This window comes from Colobus angolensis, unplaced genomic scaffold (genome assembly GCF_000951035.1).
Source record: "Colobus angolensis palliatus isolate OR3802 unplaced genomic scaffold, Cang.pa_1.0 Scaffold91, whole genome shotgun sequence".
NCBI lineage: Eukaryota > Metazoa > Chordata > Mammalia > Primates > Cercopithecidae > Colobus > Colobus angolensis.
Window position 1 is genome coordinate 249,482 of NW_012123043.1, and position 24,436 is coordinate 273,917.

At 33.3% G+C, this 24,436-nt stretch overlaps 1 protein-coding gene across 1 annotated transcript in view; it reads right to left on the reverse strand.

Annotated features, from left to right (window-relative positions):
- Positions 1–24,436, reverse strand: part of DENND1B (DENN/MADD domain containing 1B) — a 273,857-nt gene that overhangs the window by 197,490 nt on the left and 51,931 nt on the right. The gene's annotated exons all lie outside the window — the stretch shown is intronic.

Genomic DNA, 24,436 nt, shown 5'->3' on the forward strand with positions numbered 1-24,436 from the left:
TCCCCAAAATAACTGAAATCAGGATTTTAAAGGGATATTTGCTCTTCCATGTTCTCTGTAGCATTACCCAGAATAGCAAAGACGTGGAAATACCCTACATGTCCATCAATAGATGAATGGATAGTGAAAATGTGTTATATACATACAATGGAAAATTATTCAGCCTTAAAAAAAGAAAGAAAATCTTGTCATTTGCCACTACATGAATGAATCTGGAGAACATAACACTAAGTGAAATAAGTCAGTCTCAAAAAGACAAATACTGCATGATTCCACTTAAATGAGACATCAAAAATAGTCAAACTCACAGAAGCAGAAAGTAGAATGCTGGTTGCCAGCCAGGGTCTATGAGCAGAGAGAAATGGCAAGTTGCTGTTCAACAGGCACATTTTTAAGTTCAGTCATATAACATGAATAAGCTTTAGAGGTCTGATATACAACACTGTGCTTATAGTTAACAATACTGTACCATAAACTTAACAATTTGTAGAACTCATGTATCTGTGCCTCCACAATAAAAAAAAAAATCTCAAATCTATTCCCTTTCCCACCTTCTCTGTAACCTTCCTCTAGTTGAGGTTCTCAACAGTTCTACTAAACAATTACCACAACCTTCTAAGTAGTCTCTATGTCTCCAACGGGCTCCTTTTATCCAATTCAAACCACCTAAATCTAAAGTTACCTCTTTAAAATATAGATGTGATATGGAAGCCTCCTAAATATGTACCATTTATTATTTCCTATTAGTCAACACCAAAGCAGTTAGCATATTATACAAAGTTCTTGATAATCTGACCAAACTACCTTTGCAGCCTCAATATCAAGTTTCATATATCCCACACTCCAACCACATTAAATGAGCAGTAATTTGAACAAGTTCTTGTGCTTAATTTAATATTTTGTTACTTCTTCCCTTCCCTATGGCTCAACTTGGAGTTATCTGATGTTAATCTTTCTCCTTAATGTCCCATATCCTATAAATAATAACTCCACAGACAATCACGTAAAAACTTCAGACTATTACAATTTGCAATGCAAAACATATTAAATAATCCTAGTTGATTATATCAAAAGGAGGAAGTTAAATATATTGCTTATCTCTTAAAAACCAAAATATTTATAAGGGTCATAGGGTATGATTATCAAATTATATTTTTCAGTATGGATTTAAAGACATAGGTTGTGGCCTATAAAAGCAGTTGTTCTTGGAGATTCTTCTCTTTCCCTAAACTTTGCCTGGTAAGTTCATTCACAGAAGTAAATTCCACATTATCATCCTCTTCCTAAACTTCAATCAGAGGTTTCCTTCTACTTAGAAGATATTCCTATTAGAATGCCTGGCACCTCATCTTCCCTCAAAATATGATCCTCTTACTATATGCCTTATTTTTACATTTTCATGCTAACTTTTTCCTAATCTAACCTTTTGAAAACTTTAGAATCAGGAAACAACTTTTCCTTTATTAACACATCGATAACTAGTTAAAACCACATGAACTCTGTGTCTGCATTTTACAAAAATGACCACTAGATTGCATTGTTGTCTGGTCAAACAGGCTAAGGATAGAGCTGTATGTTACCACTTAATATTAATTCACCAAGATAAGCTGCAATATTGTCACTTATCTACAAAAATAAACATACGTAAACATGTGACTATGTGTTTAAATAATTGTTACAAGGTAACTAAATAATTCACACTTTAAATAAAATATTCACCATCACAATTACTTAAAATGCTTAAATTTAACAACCACGAAGTTAATTTTTGAAATTAGATTCATTTAAAGGTGCCCAAATATTAAGCAAATATTGCATACTACTTATTTCCATGAAATATCATACCTAATATTATGTCTTTAAGATTTAAAATGTCTAAATATGCAAAGGTCTATTAAAATGCACATAATTTATCTGAATCAAAATGAAACCATATCTCAGAAGGAATACCATTCATCTGGACTCTTGTAGCTCTCTCTTAATATACAAATGCATTCCTTTTCTCCAAAACATGGCAGCTGGGAATGAAAGATTTCAAATTATCATTTTCACATCATATTCCATCATCTTTTCATCAGTTTCTCCTAGCTTTTCTTTGAGCTCCATTCTTTTACAAGAGGTCTCTTTTTAGATCAGTCCATATTTCCATAATCCACACTGCTGTTTCCTCCTCTTCTCCCCAGGGTAGAATAACCCCCACATCCAGAACTATGGCCTACAACTGTCATTAAGCCTTATAACAATAACAAGATAACAAAAGAACGGGTGGGGAAGAGGCTAGCTGGTAACATATGTTGATCAAGTTCAATATTTTCAGCTAATACACAATATTTTTCAACTTAAAAATTTTAATAATGAAGTGCCTTCCATGTCTACTTCTTCTCCTAAAGTGTATTTCAGGCTTAAATTTTAAACATTAATAAGCAACCTGGCAATACTTCCTTTAAATCACTTGTCTATTAACAATGTGAAAGGGGGAAGGAAAAATAGAAATCACACCAAAGAGAAAGGTGAGATGGCAATTCATGGATAATTATTCATTTTATAACCCAGTCAACTTAGCCTTATTCTTTAAAAAAAAATTAGAAAAATTCTCCTAAAAGTCATTTTAAAGCAATATACGGTTTTAATAAACAAAAATTATTTCAAAGTAACATATTTTATGAGTTAATAATGACTTTATGCCAATTTTGCAAGACTTCATTTTCTATCAAGTAACATTTTAAATGCTACTCTTGTTGTTTCTATTACTTGTTTCGCTTCACAGTTAACTAACTTTAACTTCTTTTCAAACTAAAGATAAATTGGAAATGCAAAACTCTGAACTGGCAGACAGATTTTCATGTCACGTTATATTTACGTTTTCTCTTCCAACTTTAGGAGAATTGTTTCTAATTCATCAGCCTATGTTAGGTAACCTTGAAAAAATAATTCCTCTACTCTATTTCTCTCCAAGATTCATAACTCTTTATAGAACTAAATTCCAATTTCACTTTTGACAAATGTTTACAGCTTAATAAAGAGGAAGTTTTTGGGAAACCACATTATTTCTTTCAAAGAATCATTTATCATTATTTAATTTCTATAGATTGCTGCATAACATCAGACCTTGCAGGTCTGCCTTGAATCATTTATATAGTTAGAGTATAAATTTCACTACCATAAAAATAGATATAAAAACCTCACCTCTAAGATCTCATTAAAGTCTGTTCATCCTTCAACAGAAAAATAAGGTCATTTGTACAGGGGTTTTCAAATACAATTTTATTATCTAAAATGTATGCAAAAATATTCTTTTCAATAGGAGTCTGCTAGATCAAATATTCCGGCAAACTCTTCAACTATAAAGCAAAGTTCATAAAATATCACTATGTTTTTCCAAATTAGTTTCCCTGTTTGCAGTAAAATTTTAAAATTTTAGCAGTAGAGAATATAAAACAAGCATGCAGGTAAAATAAGAATGTGATCATGTTTTGCCTTGAGCTTCCTGAACTGGGCCTGCCTTTTAAAGAAACAAAAATCTAGTCTGCATAAAGATAAATACAAAGATATATTTATGATGATGATTTTATATTTACTTTTGTACATTTTCCCACGTTTGCCTCTTATGTTTCATTCTGATTCATCCTTTTTAGTCATAAGAATATACAAAAATGATAATAGTGGCTGTATCTACAAAGAAGCAGACAAGAAATTACCTAACAGTTAACTAACTTTAACTGCTTTTCAAACTAAAGATAAATTGGAAATGCAAAACTCTATTTTAGCATTACCAAAATACATGACTAATAAAATTTTTGGAATACAAAACCAAGTAAACAGCCATAATATAATTATAATTATCTTACATTTACTCATCATCTCTACAAAATTTATAAATTTTTATTTAATTAAACATTAAGAAATTAATTTGTTTCAGAAATACGAGTTTATATGTAATATTCATAGGGACAGAAAAATGAGTTTTATATAATATTCATAGGGAATTTATTATCACAAAAATTGGTTCAAGACATTTCATTCTTTACATTTGGAAAAACAATAGTTGATATAGAATGCAATGAAATTATTTTCTGTCTGATGCAATTGACTCATAGTTAAAAATGACAGAATCAAGCCCAAACAGCCAAAAAACATCAATTTTTAGAAATCCACATTTAAGTATTTGTTTTCAAAGTATTAGAATTTAATAAATTATTTCTGAATAATTTAGATATTCTTTATGATGATGTAAGAAGCAAAATTATAGAATACTCAGTGTGTCTCAATTTCAAATAATGAAAAACTAATCATTCCTACCAAATACCTTTTAAATCAATACAAAATTTTTAAAATTACGATTAGAAAATTGTTTAATAATAAAACAGCCATTCTTCCTAAACCATGCAGACCTTAACTCCTACCTGCTTCCTTTTTATATTCAATAATGACCCATTATAGTCATTATTAAATATAAAAGCAAAACTGTATATAGTGCTGAATAGACTGGATTTAATGTCAGCTAAGTAGCTGGCTGCCTTCCATTCATTCCTATGAAGATGCAGCTGAAGGGTAAAATTTATCTCTGCTATTTTTGCATAACACATAATTTTTACTACTATTCATTCTTACAGTTATAGTTTAAACTGTTTCCAGATAATTTCTACCAAGACTTGATTAATTAATGGCATTTTTATTATTGTTATAATTTAAAATAATCATGTAACATACACACTTTTCTAAAAGCATTTCTTAAAGCATTTTTATTATTTATCATGGAAGCACATACTAGGTTGTCAGCATATATTGAACTTTAATTTCACATCCTACAGAAATGAGGGGCAGGGGAGAAAACAATCAAGTCAGGTACTATCAGGAACAGTCAAGGACCTATTAAATCTTCATGCTACCTAACCCCTCTGCTAAGTTACACGATTTCACTCAGACTTTGCTGAATTCCTATGATATGTGTCATAACACCAGTTTGAAATCCTTCCAAGTTTAAGGTAGAACACCACTCTTAAATCCATCCCTCTTAGATTACCTTGCCTATTACTTTTCCAAGAAGGTTAAGATAAGTTATCATGAGTTTATTCAACTTCCTCTCACGTGTCACTCATTCAACCAGCCGTTCAAAAACACTTACTCATATCTTATCATGTTCCAGCCACTCTACTAGATGTGGAGATTGAAAAATGAGAAAGTTCTGACCCTTTTCCTTCAAGAAACATACAAACAGCCCAGGATAGATAGAGACATGCAAAAAAAAAAATGAAAATATAGTTTAGTATTAGAGATACATATAAGAAGCTATGGAAGTACAGACAGGTTGCCTTGGAGGTTCAGGAAATCCTTCAAAGAAGGATTAATTTTCAAACTGAGTTTTATAAATAGAACTGGACCACACAAAAGAAGAAACAGAATGGAAAAGAAAAGTAAAATCAGAAATTCCACAAAAAAAAGAAAAGAGAAGAAAAGAAAAGAAACAAAAGAAACAAAACCTAAGAAGACAGGGATAGTGTGTGAAGGAAGTCTGACCATGCCCTCTCATTTGCTGAATACTTACCACAGTGCTTCAGACAGACCTTAACTCCTACAATTAATCCTGTGAACTATTATGTCACTGAGAGCAGGGAATATTTTTTGATGGCAAAAACCATATAACTGACAGGGTTAGGATTCAAACTCATATTTATATTATCAAAAAATTATGTAAATCTTCAATTAAATAAAAGAAATAACATTCCAATGTCTCTATCACTCTACCACAACTTCAAATCACGAATTAACTTCATCATTCTGTCTTTCTACTATAATAGGGTATCACACTCAATTATCTGAACTATATGGCAGTGTCCTCCTCCACTCTCCCCCTAAGAAGAGGACCAACTAAAGGACAAAATTCAGTGATCAAAAAATAAGGCTTAAAGATCACCTTCTATGTACTCCTCCTAAACACCAGAATTTCCTCACGAATCTGTCTTGTACTCAAGTTAGAAGTACAGCCAGAACACAAATTGGATAGTTAAGACCCATAGGTGTGCTATATTCAGGAGACCCATCTCACACGCAAAGATACACATAGGCTCAAAATAAAGGGATGGAGGAAAATTTACCAAGCAAATGGAAAGGAAAAAAAAAAAAAAAATGCAGTCCTAGTCCCTGACAAAATAGACTTTAAACCAACAAAGATCAAAAAAGACAAAGAAGGGCATTACATAATGGTAAAGGGAACAATTCAACAAGAAGAGTTAACTATTCTAAATATATATGCACCCAATATAGGAGCACCCAGATTCATAAAATAAGTTCTTAGAGACCTACAAAGAGACTTAGACTCCCACACAATAATAGTGGGAGACTTTAACATCCCACTGTCAGTATTAGACAGATCAATGAGACAGAAAATTAACAAGGATATTCAGGACGTGAACTTAACTCTGGATCAAGTGGACCTAGCAGACGTCTACAGAACTCTCTGCCCCAAATCAACAGAATATAAATTCTTCTCAGTGGTACATGGCATTTATTCTAACATCGACCACATAATTGGAAGTAAAACACTCCTCAGCAAATGCAAAAGAACAGAAATCAAAACAAACAGTCTCTCAGATCACAGTGCAATCAAATTAGAACTCAAGATTAAGACATTCACTCGAAACCTCACAATTACATGGAAATTGAACAACCTGCTCCTGAATGACTCCTGGGTACATAATGAAATTAGGCAGAAATCAAGAAGTTCTTTGAAACCAATGAGAACAAAGAGACAACATACCAGAATCGCTAGTACACAGCTAAAGCAGTGTTAAGAAGGAAATTTATAGCACTAAATGGCCACATCAGAAATAGAAAGATCTCAAATTGACACCCTAACATCACAATTAAAAGAACTAGAGAAGCAAGATCAAACTAATCCAAAGTCAGCAGAAGACAAGAAATAACTAAGATCAGAGAAGAATTGAAGGAGATAGAAACATGAAAAACTCACCAAAAAAAAAAATCAATGAACCCAGAAGTTGCTTTTTAAAAAAATAACAAAACAGATAGACCACTACTAGCTAGACTAACAAAGAAGGGAGAAGAAACAAACAGACACAATAAAAAATGATAATGGGGACATCACCACTGATCCCACAGAAATACAAACTACCATCAGAGAATAATATAAAAACCTCTACACAAATAAACTAGAAAATCTAGAAGAAATGGATAAATTCCTGGAGACATACACTCTCCCAGGACTAAATCAGGAAGAAGTCGAATCCCTGAATAGACCAATAACAAGTTCTGAAATTAAGGCAGTAATTAATAGCCTATCAACCAAAAAAAGCCCAGGACCAGATGGACTCACAGCTGAATTTTACCAGAAATACAAGGAGGAGCTGGTACCATTCCTTCTGAAACTATTCCAAATAAGTGAAAATGAGGGATACCTCCCTAACTCATTTTATGAAGCCAGCATAATCCTGATACCAAAACCGGAAAGAGACACAAAAAAAGGGAAAACTTCAAGCCAATATCCCCGATGAACATCAATGCGAAAATCCGCAAAAAATACTAGCAAATCGAATCCAGCAGCACATCATAAAACTTAATCCACCACGATCAAGTCGGCTTCATCCCTGGGATGCAAGGCTGGTTCAACATATACAAATCAATAAACGTAATCTATCACATAAACAGAGACAAAAACAAAAACCACATGATTATTTCAATAGATGCAGAAAAGGCCTTTGACAAAATTTGACATCTCTTCAGGTTTAAAACTCTCAATAAAATGGATATTGATGAAACATATCTCAAAATAATAAATGCTATTTATGACAAACCCACAGCCAATATCACTGAATGGGCAAAAGCTGGAAACATTCCCTTTGAAAACTGGTACAAGACAAGGATTACTTCTCTCACTACTCCTATTCAACATACTATTGGATGTTCTGGCCAGGGCAATCAGGCAAGAGAAAAAAATAAAGGGCACTCAAACAGGAAGAGAGGAAGTCAAACTACTGTGTCTGTTTGCAGACAACATGATTTTATATTAGAAAACCCCATCATCTCAGACCAAAAACTCATTAAACTGATAAGCAACTTTAGCTAAATCTCAGGATACAAAATCAATGTCCAAAAATCACAAAGCATTCCTTTACACCAAAAATAACCAAGCAGAGAACCAAATAAATCATGAATGAACTCCCATTCACAATTGCTACAAACAGAATAAAATACTTAGGAATACAGCTAACAAGGGATGTGAAGGACCCCTTCAAGGAGAACTACAAACCACTGCTCAAGGAAGTAAGAGAGGACACAAACAAATGGAAAAGCATTCCATCCTCACGAACAGGAAGAATCAATATCATGAAAATGGCCACATTGTCCAAAGTAATTTATAGATTCAATGTTATTCCCATCAAACTACCACTGAATTCTTCACAGAATTAGAAAAAAACTATTTAAAATTTCATATGGAATTAAAGGAGACCCCATAGAGTCAAGTAAAAAGTAAAATCCTAAGTAAAAGAAAAAAAGTTGGAGGCATCATGCTACCTGACTTCAGACTATACTACAAGGCTACAGTAACCAAAACAGCATGGTACAGGTACCAAAACAAACATAAAGAACAATGGAACAGTACAGAGACCTCAGAAATAACACCACAAATCTACAACCATCTGATCTTTGGCAAACCTGACAAAAACAAGCAATGGGGAAAGGATCTCCTATTCAGTAAATGGTGCCGGGAAAACTGGCTAGCCATATGCAGAAAACTGAAACTGGACCCCTGCCTTACACCTTATACAAAAATTAACTCAAGAGGGATTAAAGATTTAAATGTAAAACCCAAAACCATAAAAACCCTAGAAGAAAACCTAGACAATACCACTCAGGATACAGACATGGGCAAAGACTTCATGACAAAAACAACCACAACAAAAGCCAAAATTGATGAATGGGATCTAATTAAACTATCAGTAAAAGAAACCATCATCAGAACGAACAGGCAACCTACAGAATGGGAGAAAATTTTTGCAATCTACTTATCTGGCAAAGGACTAATATCCAGAACCTACAAAGAACTCAAACAAATTTACAAGAAAGAAAAAATCCCATCAAAAAGTAGGCAAAGGATATCAACAGACACTTATCAAAAGAAGACATTTATGCAGCCAACAAACATATGAGAAAAGGCTCAACATCACTGATCATCACAGAAATGCAAATCAAAACCACAATGAGACACCATCTCACGACAGTCAGAATGGTAATTATTAAAAAGTCAGGAAACAATAGATGCTGGCGAGGCTGTGGAGAAACAGAAATGCTTTGTTGGTGGGAATGTAAATTAGTTCAATCATTGTAGAAGACAGTGTGGCGATTCCTCAAGTATCCAGAACCAGAAATAACCATTTGACCCAGCAATCCCATTATTAAGTATATACCCAAAGGAATATAAATCATTCTACTATAAAGACACATTCACATGTTTGTTTGTTGCAGCACTATAATAGCAAAGACATGGAACCAACCCAAATGCCCATCAACGATAGACTGGATAAAGAAAATGTGGTACATATACACCATGGAATACCATACTGCCATACAAAGGAATGAGATAATGTCTTTCGCAGGGACATGGAGGAAGCTGGAAGCCATCTTCCTCAGCAAACTAACACAGGAACAAAAAACCAAACACCATATTTTCTCACTTACAAGTGGGAATTGAACAATGAGAATACATGGACACAGAAAGGGGGACAACACGCACCAGGGCCCGTTTGGGGGCTGGGGGTGAGGGGAGGGAACTTAAAGGATGGGTGAATAGGTGTAGCAAACCACCCTGGCACATGTACGCCTGTGTAACAAACCTGCAGGTTCTGTACTTATATCCCCTCTCGCTTTTTTTTTTTTTTTTTTTTTTTTTTTTTAAGAAAGAAGATAAAAGAAGAAAGAAGAAGAGCCAGAGCAGCTCACATCTGATTCCCAGTCCAATCTTCCTTCTGCTCACAGACTTCTGGAAGGCAAGAACCACGTCATCTTCTTTACAGCTTTACTGTGCCAGACAAGCAACTTTCAAAGTACTCTGTGAGTAATTTTAAATTCTTAAGACAGCTAAAGCTACATGCTAATTGCCTAGGCTACATTCATTTGTTTAATATTTGGCAAAATTTTTCATCTCTAATTTAAGAGTAACAATCAAAAACATAACTTAAAATGTCTTGAAAATACAGCATTACTTTTATAATTCTTTCAATTTTCCTACGTATCTATTTTATCTGTTTATGATACACACTATAACTAAAGACATCACCAAAAATATTGATGTCTATATTTCATAAAGACCTTTGCTCTTGTTGTGTTAGTATGAAATGTTTCCCTATCTCTGGAGAGTATCAATAAAGTAGATTATAAAGCCTCATAAATTAAAGACACTCTGTACTGACTAACTTATAGAGAGAAATGTACATAAATAGAATATTCCCAAAATATCTATAAAATAAGGAAGTTGAACTTCTAATATTTCAAATGAGCTAGACTTTCAAAATAATTCTTAGAGGATTCAAATTCATATTATTAAGGTAAATCTTTAGAAAACTCAAGTTTTATAACTGACTTAATAGAAAATAGCCATATCTCCTCTGATTTAATAATGTTAAGGACAGAGCAAGTACACATTTTATTCTACTTGGGTATGTTTTCCACAAATGTATACAAGTTACTGAACTAATAAGCAACTATGACATGTTAAGGTTATATAAAATGTAAATTTCTATTTTACCAAACTTAATCCTATTCTGGAAAACTTTATGTCAGCAGTGATTATATTATGTAGTACATGTACTTGAATATAATTTCCAAAATCTTTAGGTAACCAAAAAATGGAATTGATATTAAATTGACTTAATCAATAAACAATTCCTCAGAACACCAAAATATTAATTACTAAGCACAATTTGTCTATATACTTTTTCTTCTTATTTTTGTATGCTATCAAAAGGCAATTATCTTGGAGTTATGTTAACAAATGTGTTCATTTTTCTTATTTTACTAAAACGTAAAACAGATGTGGGCAGCTCTGGCAGTCTGTTAAAATGCTTGTGTATGATGGAAAGTTCTCAATCATCTACTCCTCAAGTGTTGCTGTTGTTTTCCTGTAAGACATTAGTTACTTAGATTAAAAGTTATAATACTATGAGTGTTTAAGACTACACTAGGAGCAACAGTGTCAAAGAAACAACTGAGTATATACATTTGTTTTTTAAAGAAAAAGAATGGTTTTGCCCTAAATCAGCAGTTCAATTCAGCTTTGCTTTTTTTGTTTTGTTTTGTTTTTGTTTTTGTTTTTAAGACAGGTTCTCACTCTTTACCCAAGCTAGAGTGCAGTGGCGGCATCTCAGCTCACTGCAACCTCCACCTCTCTGGTTCAAGTAATTCTCCTGCCTCAGTCTCCCACACAGCTGGGATTACAAGCCTGCGCCACCAGGCCCAGCTAATTGTTTTTGTGTTTTTGGTAGAGACAGGGTTTCACCAGTTGGCCAGGTTGGTCTCAAACTCCTGACTTCAAGTGATCTGCCTGCCTCGACCTCCAAAGCTCTGGGATTATAGGTGTGAGACACAGCAGTCTGCCCACTTCAGTCTTGCTGGAAGGAAGGAAGGAAGGAAGGAAGGAAGGAAGGAAGGAAGGAAGGAAGGAAGGAAGGAAGGAAGGAAGGAAGGAAGGAAGGAAGGAAGGAAGGAAGGAAGGAAGGAAGGAAGGAAGGAAGGAAGAAAGAAAGAGAGAAAGGAGGGAGGGAGGGAGGGGAGGGAGGGAAGGGAGGGAAGGAAGGAAAGAAGGAAGGAAGGAAAAAACACAACACCTCTATACTCATTTTCCTTATTGAGACTTATTAAGGACCCTGCAGAGCTGTTGTTCATGTATAAATATTGAAATGTATTATATTAGAAACTAAATTTGATACATTTTTAAGAGGTATGGATTCATATAGTAGCAATCACGAATTTGTTGGATGTTAACACAAATACCATAAATGATGATATTACTTTTCATCATCATCATTTTGACTGCAGACCTCTGAGATGTCTTAAAGTGTTTGCTCTTGAACATGAGCACACAATGGAATAAAATGTGATTTTTGTCTTGTTTGATAATATCTGACTCTGAAAAGAAGCTACGAAAATTGTTAAAATAAACTTCAGTCAATTTTTATGGGTTTGCTTCCCTGGCTTACTGATTATATTTTTTGCCCAAAATAAGAAAGTTATTCCTACCTCTATGGCAATTCCCAAATTTGAATATTCACGCTTTTTTTATTTTCTTGGGTTGCAAACATTCTCCATTCTTTTCAAATCTCTGATGCCTCCTCTCTTCACTCACAAAGAAAATTGTTCAACATTTCTTGAAATGATAAAAATCAAACTCATCCTCTCTTCTTTACTTTTCTCCATCTCTCCCCAGTCCCTCAAAACTAAACTTTTTGGCCAGACTCATGCCTGTAATCCCAGGACTCTGGGAGACCAAGGTGGAAAAATCACTTGAGCCCAGGAGTTCAAGATCAGCCTGGGCAATAGGGTGAGACCCCATCTCTACAAAAAATAAAAAACACTAGCCAGAAGTGGTGATGCATGTCTGTAGTCCTAGCCACTTTGGTGGCTTGGGTGGGAGAACTGCTTGAGGTTGAGGTGGGAGGATCGCTTCAGTACGAGCCAGTCGTGATGGCACTACAATACTCCAGCCTGAGCAACAGGGTAAGACACTGTCTCAATCAATCAATTATCAATCAATAAAAAATAAAAATAATTTTTTTCATGCAATCTCTTTTTTCCCTTACGCTTATACTCTTTTCCATTCCTAATATAACTGATTCTTTCAAATCCTTCTTACTTTTCACCGTACTGAAATAGTTACCAAACTAATTTCCTCGCCTCTAGCTTCTACCACAACCAATCCATACTGAAATCTCTCCCACTTGAAGGACCAACTCTTCAGCAAGGCAAACTGCACCAAAACCCAGCTCATTTACTTTTATAGTTTTATCTCCCAATACTCTCCTGTACAAAACCATCCACTGTATCAAAAAAAGAAAAAATACATAATCAAAGCTCCTGAAATGCCATGTCAGTTGTCCCACTGGTTCCTCAACTGCCAAAAGAAGGAAAACATACTGCAAGAAGCATATAATAAACCAATGTCTACAGGGACCTACAAGTCCATGTTATGATAAATGGATTGATATTATTTCTTTGGACTAAATTACATATTGCTTTTAAATTCTAAAGACAAAAAGAGAGAAATTATTAAAATAATCCTTTTTAAGTGAACTAAAATAAGTAAGGAAAGTTTGAGACAACATTCCAAGCAGAAAAAAACAATGAAGCTAAAAATTTAAGAGTACATGCCTTTGAGTCAGACAAACATGTCTTCAAATCTTAGCTCCGCCTCTTACAAGCTCTGTGACCTCAGGTAAGTTTCTTACTTAAGACTCAGTCCAGGGACGATACTATCTCCCACTAGTCCTGGGAGGATTTAAAAATAAAATTTCTAGACGTGAAAGTCAATCTGAAAGACTTAGAAATTACACTCAAGAAGTCTGATAAATTGGCATGATAAATCTCACCTAGTATAAAGCACCTAGTATAGAGCCCAGTGCATGGTAAGAGTGAAACAAAGAGCTTTTTAAGATTATAATTACTGAGGTAGCCTCAGATCCAGAGAAAAGGCTAGCTAAGGAGCAGGCAGTTGGTAGAGAAAAGCAGTAAAATGGAAAAGGGTTAAGAAATGTACACAGAGTACTTGGGTCTTCTGTAGAATTCAATAAATTCCCTAAAAAGTATACAGCAAAACGATTATTCAAGGCCCTTGACTAGATTCCCATGTAAAGCTTGATTTCGTTAGATGTAAAATGAAACAGATACACAAAATAGTATCTAAAGTTCCTTTCAGCTCTAACCTTCAAGAAGGCTATAAGAACTGTTGTAAACTAGAATCCTAAGAGTTATGAATGTTCATCACCATTACATGGTTAAGAGCTTCTGTATTTCACTAAGCTATGAGGGCTTATTGATGTTTCAGTGATCTCACACTTTCAGAAACAGAACACAATTAAGCCCCAAATTTAAAAATTCCAAGCTGGACCTGACAAGTACATTATCACTTTCATGTGAACCCAAAGTTGGGAGTCTTCAGAACCCCTAAAAATGCTCAGGGGCAGTTTAAAAAGTAAAAGGTAGAAATTAAAAAAAAAAAAAAAGAACTGAACAGGAATAGGAGTTCTGTAATTGGTTGAACAGACAAGACAGAATTGAGAAATATATATACACACATATATGAATAGCAAAGTGAGTGAGCAAGGCTCTAATCTAACTACAAGCTACTTGAGAACAAATGTAAACTTCTTATTCCCAAGTCATGTCTTCACTGTAGGAAGTTCCTTTACATACTTAAGATATTTATAAACCTATCCTTTCTGTAAAAAGTTAAAATCAAATTATAATTCTATACCCTCTTTTTATGTGAAACCATGGTCAAAGGTTGTACTAGATGTAATTAATATTTATCACGCCAATTTATCAGACTTCTTGAGTGTAATTTCTAAGTCTTTCAGATTGACTTTCACATCTAGAAAAGTATTCTTTCACGTTTATTCAAAATCACATGTCTGTAGGCTTATTTCTGAATGAACTGCTTTAAACACATACTTTTATCAGTTTTCATGTTTGTAAATTGTGAGAACTGCATCTGTGGACTTAAATTATAGTAAGTTTCTGTATTGTGAATTTAACAGTGACAAGATTTGTCTTACCCCTTTATTTGAAGACATAAGAAAGGAACTTGCTCATCAGGCATCCAGCAAACAGTACTTATTTCTACCAAAACTTAAATTTGTATAATAAAAAACCTGGAATAAAGTGTGAAGCTAGTAGGACGAAACATAGGGTAAACACTTCAGGATGCTGGGTTGGGCAAAGATTTCATAAAGAAAACCTTGAAAGCACAGGCAACAGAAACAAAAATAGGCAAATGAGATGATATAAAACTAAAAAGCTTCAGCACAGCACAAGAAACAACCAGCAGACTGAAGAGACAACCAACAGAATGGGAGAATGTATATGTAAACTAATCATCTGACAAATTATTAAGATCCAGAATATACAAGGAACTCAAACAACAGTAAAAACACAAATACTACAATTTTAAAATAGGCAAATGAGATGAATAGATCTCTCTCAAAAGAAGACATAAAAATGGCCAATAGACACATCAAACAATCTCAACATCACTGATCATCAGGGAAATGCAAATCAAAACTACAATGAACTATCGTCTCACCCCAGTTACAACAGTTACTATCAAAGAGACAAAAACTAACAAATGTTGGCAAGGAGGCAGAGAAAGGGGAGCTCATACACTGTTGTGGGAACTTAAATTAGTATAGCCATTATATAAAAAATAGTAAGGAGGTTCCTCAAAACACTAAAAACAGAACTATCATATGATCCAGCAATCCCACTATATATACCAGGTCAGGAGTTCGAGACCAGCCTCACCAACACGGTGAAACTCCGTCTCTGCTAAAAATACAAAACATAGCCAGGTGTGGTGGCACGCGCCTGTAATCTCAGCTACTTGGGAGGCTGAGGAAGGAGAATCATTTGAACTTAGGAAGCGGAGGTTGCAGTGAGCCGAGATCATGCCACTGCACTCCAGCCTGGGTAACAAGAGCAAGACTTTGTCTAAAAAAAAAAAAAAAAATTGACATATAATTCTACATATATATGGGTACACTGTGATATTTCGATACATGTATACAATATGTAATGATCAAAGCAGAGTAATCAGCATATCCACCACCTCAAACATTTATCATTTCTTTGCACTGGGAATATTCAAAATGTGCTCTTCTAGCTATCTGAAAATATATGATAAATTCTTGTTAATTATAATCACCCTACAATGTTATAGAACACTGAACAGCAGTCCTCCTATCTTGCCTGTGCTTTCAAGGTTGTCTTTATGAAATCTTTGCCCAACCCAACATCCTGAAGTGTTTACCCTATGTTTTGTCCTACTAGCTTCACACTTTATTCCAGGTTTTTTATTATACAAATTTAAGTTTTGATAGAAATAAGTACTTTTTGCTGGATACCTGATGAGCAAGTTCCTTTCTTATGTCTTCAAATAAAGGGGATAAGACAATCTTGTCACTGTTAAATTCACAATACAGAAACTCACTATAATTTAAGTCCACAGATGCAGTTCTCACAATTTACAAACATGAAAGTTGATATATACCCACTCCTGACTGGGTATATATCCAAAAGAAAGAAAATCAGTATGCCAAAGAGATAATGTTTATTGCAGCACTATTCATAAGAGTCAAGATGTGGAATCAACCTAAGTGTCCATAAACAAATGAATGGATTAAAAAATATGGTATACATACAAAATGGAATATTATTCAGCTATAAAAAAAAAAGAATAAAATCCTGTCATTCATGGCAACACAGATGGGCTTGGAGAATATTATGTTAAGTGAAATAACTCAGGCACAGAAAGACAAATGTCTCATGTTCTCACTCATATTGGAAGCTTAAAAAATTGATCTCATAGAAGTAGAGTAGAATAGTGGTTCCTAGAGGCTGAGAAGGGCAGGCAGGGGTTTGGGGCTGATAGCCAGAGGTTAGTTAATGGGTACAAAATGACAGCTAGATACGAGGACTGGTGTTCAGTGTTCTATAACACTGTAGGGTGATTATAATTAACAAGAATTTATCATATATTTTCAAATAGCTAGAAGAGCAGATTTTGAATATTCCCAGTGCAAAGAAATGATAAATGTTTGGGGTGGTGGATATGCTGATTACCCTGATTTGATCATTACATATTGTATACATGTATTGAAATACAGTGTACCTATATATGTGTAGAATATGTCAATTTTATTTTTTTTAAGACACAGTCTTGCTCTTGTCACCCAGGCTGGAGTGCAGTGGCGCGATCTCGGCTTACTGCAACCTCTGCTTCCCAGGTTCAAATGATTCTCCTGCCTCAGCCTCACCAGTAGCTGAGATTACAGGCACACACCATCACACCCGGCTATGTTTTGTATTTTTAGTAGAGACAGGGTTTCACCACGTTGGTGAGGCTGGTCTCAAACTCCTGACCTCGTGATCTGCCCGCCTCAGCCTCCCAACGCACTAGGATTACAGGCGTGAGCCACTGCGCCCGGCCGTGTCAATTTTTAAAAAAGCAAAAAAATCATTGGCCAAAAAATCATTGGCAAAAAAATCCTTAAATCTGTATTGTTTACTGTATATTATATATAAAGCAACATCAAAATGATAAATCTATAACAAAGTTTAAATGATTTTTCTATTTACATATATCACATAAAATTACTTCATCATTTTGGTCATACTAAATATTTGAGGAATTATAGAAGACTATAATATAAAATGCAAATGGAATAAATTCATCTAGTTGTCTTGCATGATATATTTTTTAAAGAAAGTAAGCCTATAGGTAAGAACTACTTTAAAATGAAAAAATAGTGATAATTCAACTTCTATATGTAAATGACTCAGATATTACTGTGACAAGGAGAGAACAGATCACTTATTTATGGCAGTAACACTTATTTCTAAGTACACAGAAATAATAAGAGTATATTTAACAAAGATTTCACATTGTCAACCTTTTATTGTTTTTAATGTTTTCAAAGATATATTCTATAGATAAATTAAACGAGTATAAAATATGTTGAAAGTTTAAACATCTAGTCCCTATGAGTTTCAATATAAGGACTTCTTCATCACACATCTACTTGGTAACTTTAAAAGATTCTTCCATATATTCTGCACACATGCATTTTCTTTCTCACAGTTGATCAAGAGAAAATAATTTTAGCAATCCATGTTTACTAGTAGTTACACTAGCAACAGCAGCAGTAATAGTAGCAACAATCATAATACTTCAACTTTAATTTTTTTTTTAATTACGTGGTACCAACCTGGTCTCCAAAGTCCTCTGGGAATTTCCACAATACCACAGGATCTGTAAATAATTGACATGTATAATTAAACAGCAGCAAAATAACACATTTAAAGGAACAGTCTTGGTTAAGCACTCTTAAAACTGGCAAAGCTACTTTAATTACAACATTTAAATTTTTCTTTAAACATTTATAGTTGATGACATTCACTTCTTTTCCTTTCTATAATTAAATATTTTGACTTTTTAAGAAATGTAATGACCTTCAAATAGAAATAAATGATATTAATAATTTGGTCAGGTTATTAAAAATCATTACTGTATTTCTTTTAGTAACTCACTTTTTTTTACATACCTTAGATTTTCAGATTTTAAACTTTGAATTTTCTATTTTAACTACACTTTTAAAATGTTGGTATTACTTTGAAAAGAAAAATATAAATGTATCAAGTATATAATAAAATATAGCCCTCAGAGACTAGACCAAAATACACCTTAAATATCCATTTAAATTAAGATTTATAAAAACTGTAATAATATTTGCCTTATATCAGTTTTTAAATCTCACATTTACAGTAATAGGTAAGTTAGTAAGTAGATGTAAAGCAGCTCATTTAAAATACAATTGATATTTGCAGGGCATTTCACAGAAATTTTTCTAACATGTTTTATCTAGTAATTAATATATATCAATCAATATTGTTTTATAAATATTCACACCTGTTTTTCATTTTCTTTGTTTTTCACAGTATTTCTCTTCTACTTAACACAATAAAATGCTAATATCTTAGTTTAGTAAGCCCTAATAAATATTTTAGTCATATACTTATGGTTTAATTCTGTCAAAAATAAACTTCTGAACACTTCAAATGTGTTTTAAAGGGATAGTGAATAATGGATTATTTCTTCTGGACAAAACAAAAACTTGAAAGCCCAAGATAAGACTAACATGAGTAACAAGTACCACCCATATGACAGGGTTTGAACTCCATGCCAAGTAAAAGGACTTGTGGATCAAAGAAAACACTTCATGTACCAATCAGTGAAAACTTACAGCTTGATTCCATTATTTCCAATATTTCATACCATTTTCTAAAAAATACGATCTAAGTATATATACATATATATTTCAAAACTTTTAATTCCAAAACTCAATAAATGTCTAGCAACATTTTTAGCATGAGCTGGCTCCTCTTGTGTTTACACTTAAGTTCCACAGAATTTTTTTCAGGTATTTTAAATTAAAAAGAAAAAAGTAAGTTTTTGACAATTAAACTTTTTATTTATTAAGGACTAAAAAGTTTCCATATAAATAATAAAAATCAATAATATAAAACATCTTATATAAGAATAATACATTACAAATTTATGAAGGTAATATTAAATGATTATATCCTCATTTAAAACAAAATGTATACATTTCTAAAATGAATGTGGAATGTATTACACATCACCTAAAAACACTCAAACATAAATGTCTTGTGGATAATTATGTTCCCAGTTAAAAAAATAGACATATATTTATATGGCAGTTTTACCAAAATGGTAGCTGCTAAGATTTGAATCTCATAAAACAAAGGCATATGACAGAATTTTCATAACACATTAAATGAAAGTTTTTATCTTCATAAAGTAAAATAATTACTAACGGCTGCATAAACAAATCTTCATGCAGAAATACAGAACAGTTCTTTCTCCTGAATAATGAAATTACAGAGTTTCAATGTGAATATTTAAAATATCCCTTTTAAGTAATGTCAACTTTGTAATTACTATTTGAGGAGATATTTGTGACAACTTTCTTACAACTGTCTTAAATAAGGATATTTATGTTATTGAATAGTTTACAGTTTGCACTTGCTGTTTGTAGCATTTACCTAAATATGTTTTGCTGCCTGACTTTTCCTCATTACCATTCTTTTTCTGTACACTCTGTTTTTTTGGAGGGAGAACAAATAAGTACATGAAAACTGCATCTATTGGTTTAATCACAAAGTAGAAAATATCCCAGCTATTTTCATTAAATGAATTTTACTCTTCAGCACTCAAAAAATTATTATAATCATGTGCATCCATATCTTGAAATGGATTAACTTAGTCACTGCCTATGTGATTAGATTTAGACCACATCTGACACATCTTTGTAGCAACTTTTCAGAAGTACTGCAAAGGAAGAAACAAAAGGGCTCTGAAAAAAATAATCCGATTCAACAACTTTATGCACAAAGACTGAATTTTCTGTTCCCTGAGGATTACTTTCCAGATACTCAATCTGATCTGGCAATGTTAGGTCAATTTTATGCTGATTTTATGGGTGAAAGGATGAGAACTGCTGGTGGGAATCATTGTTGCCAGTTATGACTGATATACACTGTGTTTCTCTTTTTTCCAATGTCTACAAGTAAATCAAAGGAGACTCCATATCTTAATTAAGAAGAAAACTTTACTGCCAACATTCTAGAAACCAAAAAGGAAGAATATTTGATTTTGACATAAACATATTAAATCTCTTAGTTTAATAACAGATATTTATAGCATAGTAAGAAAAAAATACAAATTTTTATTAAATCAGTAACTTTAGAAGATGAATATTTAAAGTATGATTTGCACATCATCAACATAAGGATTCCAAATTCACATTAAGGCTTTTTTAAAATGGAAAGTAAGATAAAGTCAGTAATATTTTCTTTCCCAATCGAATATTTCACATTTCCTGGTCTTTAACTGAAAACAAAATTAAAATAACTTAGAATACCAGTGAGATTCTACTATACTACAAAAAGTATGCAGTAAAAGATTTCCAATTTGCACAAAAGGATATTCACTTAATTCTGTGGAATTCAAAGATAATTAAATATACAGTATCTTCAAATTTATGCATTTGTAAAATTGCAGTTCACAGACTACATACTTTTGGAAAAGTATAACACATAATATTAGTATTTTTCTCGATTATGGGTTTCAGTACCTGATATACCCACACTGTAGAAGAATATGTATGAAGAAACTAAGGTCAAAATAATGAGGATTGTTATTTACTCATGTAGCTAGTAGGTAATGTCCGAAGTTACAGCTTTCTTTATTGAGATGTGAGAAGCACATGTTTTAGATAATTTCCAATAATTCACACATTTTTGTGGCCAATTTAACTTAAGTTCAATTTATTGCATTCAAAAATCTATGCAATGCTAAAGGAAGAGAAAAAGTCCCTGCCTTACAATGCCCTACAACATTCACGGAGAGAAACGTCAAAGGGCAATTTCGTTTTTTGTACAAAATATTCTTTTAAGTGAGGTATACTGTAGGAACATTTGAACTCAACTTGAAAATTCATTGGCTTAAAAATGTAAAAAAAAAAAGAAAGTGTTCCTAATGAAGCAATGATGTTTTCTGAATATAAATGAGCAAAAATCATTAAAGAAAATGTGTGATTTTTTGGTAATGTATGCTTTTTATTCTTTCACCTATGGACATATAATGGTCAACTAAACAAAACAGGGTCTACTACTTACAGAAAAGATGAGCATCTAAATATATAACGTAATAAAACAATGCATTTTTATGATACTAGAAGAAGGGATACTGCAGGAGCACATAATTAGGAAATCTAATTTAGAGAGTCACTAAAGGACTTCAAAAGGAAAGGACATAAATTGATACAATTTAGACAAGCAAAGGATAATCTGGGCCATAAAGTGGGCAGGGGAGAACATTCTAGAGTGAAGAACCAGCATGCATGACATCTTGAAGGTTAAAAGAAAGCAGAATACCTTTTAGAAACAGAAAAAACATCTAACATATCTAGAATGTAGACTGAGAGGGAGAGAATGTTTAGAGATAAAGCTGGATTAGCAAGGGAAGCCACTGAAGCAGACAGTAGTATAAACCAAGTGAGAAAAAACAACCAGAAAGGGAGAATGCAGCTAGTGTGTGTTGTTATGAAAGTCAAGAGAAGAGGGTATATCTAAAAGAAATTCTCCAACAAATGCTGCAATACATTGAGAAATGATGACTGAAGGATGGCAACTATATTAAAAGACATAACACTACAGTAAGATGAGCCTCAGAGAAAGGGTAGGAAGGAGGTGGCCGATTTAAGATTATGGAATGAGTGAGTATGAGGAAAGAGAGGCAGTATGTACAGAGGCAATTTACTTAAGAAGGAATACACAAAGTAGAGGAAAGTAAAGGTAGACAGAAAGATTAAGCTGGAAACATTTGCTTTTTTCTTTTGACTGGTACAGACTTGTATATGTTTAAAAGGCTATGGGAATTAATGAGCTAGCAGAGAGCCAGCAAAGAAGGAATACAAGATCCCTGAGAAGACAGGACGAGTTGGAATTCAGATCAAGACAGTGAGAGGAGCCTCAGACAGAAGCTGAAGGATGTTTTCGATTGTTATAAGGAAAAGAGAAGTGGAAAGACATAAAGCCAAGTAAATTTGTAGTGCAAAAACATGAGTTTTGTGAAAAAAACTGCTAATATTTTTCTATGTAGCAGGTAGTTCTCTAAAGCAAAGCTTTCTGCTAAAACACAAAAAAAAATTGTTGGAGCTTTAAGGAGGAGGTATGAAATAACCGTTTCAGGCAATGTTGAGTTCTCAATATAGGTAGATATCCAACATGGCATTTAATGGCAGCAAAGTAGGATTTCTCAAAACTGGTGGATTCTGTCAGGGTGAGGTTTCTGTCAGTCAGGTGGATGGGAAGATAATCTAAAAGAGTGGCTGCAGATCTGAATTACGTATCTAATGCTAATAAAAGGGAAGTCATATTTTCCGAAAAGTCCATTAATATTATATGTTATACCAAACCATACAAATGTATTTTAAAACAGCATATTTTCAATTAAAGGTCTACTACATATAACTGAAGATTGTAGGATTCAGAAATAAGTTGACATAAATAAATGGAAGTATATGTAGAATTATGAAACCACATAGCTGAAGTCTGGATCTTCTACTTATGAATAACAAAATGCTTTCTGTGTATGATCAGAAGTAGGTTCTGAAAAACAGCAAATCAACTTCCTTGTCTCTTTCTCCCTCAGACTCTCTAGGTTGATGTTAAAAGAGTCTCATCTATTTATCCAAGTGTACTATATAAATACATTTTTTGACACGTGGTATTTTTGAAAAAGTTTGTTAAGCATGTAATTTAATAAGTATAGTTAAAATTATATTTTATTACATCTGCCAAAATAATTTTCAAACTCATTAATTATTGTTATTTTTTTTTGAGACAGGGCCTCACTCTGTCACCCAGGGTAGAGTACAGTGGCATAAGCATGGCTCACTGCAGCCTCCCTCTCCTGTCCTGAAGCAATCCCTTCCATCTCAGTCTCCCAAGTAGCTGGGACTACAGGCATGCACTGCCATGTGCAACTAATTTTTTTTTTTTTTTGTAAAGATGAGGTCCCGTTATGTTGCCCAGGCTGGTCTTGAACTAGTGGGCTAAGGTGATCGTACCGCCTCAATCTCCCAAAGTGCCAGGATTACAGGTGTGAGCCAACACACTCAGACTTATTGTAATTTTATATTCAGCCTGACTGGAGGGAAAAAAAAGGGGGGGTTTAAGGAAGTAATTCACTCAATCATTTAGGGCCACAAATGACTTCAGTGAAGCCAGAGATCCAGAAGACCAACACTTTTGCCATTTTTCCTTGGCACAGACTCGAGCAAAACACAGATTTACTGCACTGATAGAAAGATATCACTTATTTTGACAAAGTAGTAATAAAAAGCTTCAATGATCCACTCAAAAAAGAATAGTATGATAGACTGTATTATAAACCTTAAGACTATAAGCAACAGTGAAAATAAAAACAAATTCGTTGCTGGTAGGTTTTAAATTCAGACTACATCTAATCTTGATAAAACATATATAAGCAGATGTCTGTACAAATTATTCTGAAGTTAACCTATAGATGATAATATTTAATTTTAGCATCTTCTTAAAGGTCTAATTCAGTAGTTCTCGAACTTTAACAAAAACATCTAGACAGATTGCTGGGTCCCACACATAAAACTTCTGAGGTGGGCCTGAGAAACTGCATTTCTAACAAGCTCTCAGGTGATACTGATGTTACTGGTCTCAGGAACACACTTTGAGAACTAACAGCATGGACTATGTATCTCTCACAATGATAAGTATTATGTGACACATGTTAAGATATTTAATATTTATTATAAATATTCTTTAAAATATGACAATAAATAATTTATATTTTCCTTTATTACATATACTTGATACGACAACAAATATATCTTCATAGGGCTAGAAACATCAACTATGCAACTTAGAGCAGAAAATAATTTCAGCAAGAAAAATACCACCAAAATGTTTTTAAAACCCTTTCTGTGCCAGTAAATACTACTGATACTATAATTCCATTTCCATATCCCAAGGAAAAGAATTTTATTTCAAAACTGAGTGTTTTGTGACACTGGAACCATATGATTTAAGG